Source organism: Lipotes vexillifer, unplaced genomic scaffold (genome assembly GCF_000442215.2).
Source record: "Lipotes vexillifer unplaced genomic scaffold, Lipotes_vexillifer_v1.1 scaffold902, whole genome shotgun sequence".
Taxonomy (NCBI): Eukaryota; Metazoa; Chordata; class Mammalia; order Artiodactyla; family Lipotidae; genus Lipotes; species Lipotes vexillifer.
The window spans coordinates 190,296-192,884 of NW_006794304.1; positions in this window are offsets into that span (position 1 = coordinate 190,296).

Below are 2,589 nucleotides of genomic sequence, written 5' to 3' on the forward strand. Positions count from 1 at the left end.
GAGCCTGTGCTCCGCAACGGGAGAGGCCACAACAGTGAGAGGCCCGGGTACGACACAAAAAAAAAAAAAAAAAAAAAAAAAAATATCTCCAGACAATGCCAAATGCCCCCGGGAGGAAAAATCTTCCTGCCTTCATTCTGGTTGAGAACTGTTGGCCTAGGTCATCCTTGGTAGACTCTCCAACAAGTCTCAGACATATGCTTAGGAAGATAGCAGAACCCACAATTAACCGCTTTATTTCTCAGTAAGAAGTCACAGCCAACCACCAGGATGGCTTTTTTTGAATCATTACACATAGGTGGTGAAGGAAGGAGGAAGGAAAGCTACAATATCCTGTGCATGTCTATATCTTAGAACTCATATCATATTAAAGTGATCCATTTAATATCTATTACTTGCATTTATCACCGGACCACATGATTCTTAAGGACAAAAAATGAGTCTTATGAGTTTAACTCATTTTCCATTGTAGTATGATGGTTAAGATCATGGGCTCTGGGGACTTCCCTGGTGGTGCAATGGTTAGGAATCCGCCTGCCAATGCAGGGGACACGGGTTCGAGCCCTGGTCCAGGAAGATCCCACATGCCGTGGAGCAACTAAGCCCGTGAGCCACAACTACTGAGCCTGTGCTCTAGAGCCCATGAGCCACAACTACTGAGCCTGCGTGCCACAACTACTGAAGCCCATGTGCCTAGAGCCCGTGCTCCACAACAAGAGAAGCCACTGAAATGAGAATCCTGTACATTGCAACAAAGAGTAGCCCCAGCTCACCACAACTAGAGAAAGCCTGCGTGAAGCAACAAAGACCCAATACAGCCAAAACTAAAGAAAGAAAAAAAAAAAAGAAAGAAAGAAAGAAAGAAAGAAAGAAAGAAAAGAAAAACAAAAGATCATGGGTTCTGGAATTAGACTATGCAAATCCTGGCCCACTTATTAGCTGTATAACCTTGAGCATTTTACTTAACATCTCTGCCTTTGTTTTAGTATTTATCTTACAGAGTTTGTGAAGGTGAAGTTCATGTGTCAAGTTTACTGAGTTAAAGGATGCCCAGACAGCTGGTAAAACACTATTTCTGGATCATCTATAAGGGTTTTTCTGGAAGAGATTAGCATTTGAATCAGTAGACTGAGTAAGAAGATCACCCTCACCAATGTGTGTGAGCATCATCCAATCTACTGAGGGCCAGAATAGGACAAAAAGGCAGAAAAAAAGGCAAATTTGCCTTCTACCTTGAGCTGGGATATCCATCTTCTCCTACCCTTGGACATCAGTGCTCCTGGTCCTTGGACCTTAGGACTTGGACTAGCAATTAGACCATTGGCTCCCCTGAAGCCTCTTTGTGGAAGGATGAATGAAGATGAGTCCACTGAGAATGAAGAACACAGAGCATATAGACTCAAATCATGAGTCTATATATTCTCAGGCCTGTGGATTTGTACTGGAACTACACCTGCAGCTTTCCTGGCCTCCATCTTGCAGGTGGCAGATCATGGGACTTCTCCAAAGAAGTACATAATATGGGTTATGCTTCCATAACTGCATGGGCCTCATAATAAATCTCTTTCTATATATTTATATATATACTATTGGTTCTTTTTCCTCTAAAGAACCCTGACCCAGAGTTACACAAATAAATCTTAGAATACAATTAAATTTATACAAATAATCAATACACATAAAGTACTTAGACTAATACTTGGAAGATTAGTAAGTATTCAATAAATGTCATGTATTGTTTTATTATTATTACCTATGTTAATTTTGTATCCATAACGTCTAGTACTATGCATTAAGTACTGAGATGTTTAAAAACTGCCTGTTGAACTTACTTTATTGTACCAAAACAGTGGTAAAATAAGGACTAGACTAATGATATATTTTTTAGGAATGAATGCCTCTATGTGAATCTGGAAGAGTGAAGAATGTTGAAGTAGGGGACAAAAATCCAAAAACCTGTAGCAGCTCCTGAAGAAACTTTCACTTGTAGGCTAGGTCTAAAAGTAAAAGACATCAGCATGCACAAAAGAAAAACAAAACCAGGTCTTTGGCTAGGACATGTGATGATAAGAAAGAGGCCCCGGCACCATGGTAGGACCAGAAAACTTACCTGAAGCTTCCTTGGGGAAGGAGGAATGAAGATGAACCCAATGAGGAATGAAGAATAGAGCATATAGACTCAAGTCATGATCCAGACCCAGTTATAATACACATCATTTCTCCTTGTGAGAATGCAGTCTTCTTTATAACAATGAGATCTTTTTGTCCAGGGTATCCCCAACATGCTCAAAAAAACTTCAAACTAAAGTGTGAGGGGGAGGGAGAAACTATAACAGACACATAGTCACTAAGATTGTGAGCTTCTCAAAGGCAAAGACCATGTCTTACTCAATTTTGAATCCCCACAATACTTGGCTCACATTTGTTGTTTAGTATAGAATGAAAGAATGAATGAATGAATGGCAGGGACAAAAATGCATACATAAGTGTTCCCAGTTGTCTTCTCATGACCTCCTACTAGTCACATTTTTCTTATTTTTACTCCCACTTAGCTTTTTTTTTTTTTTTTTTTTTTTTTTTTTTTTTTTT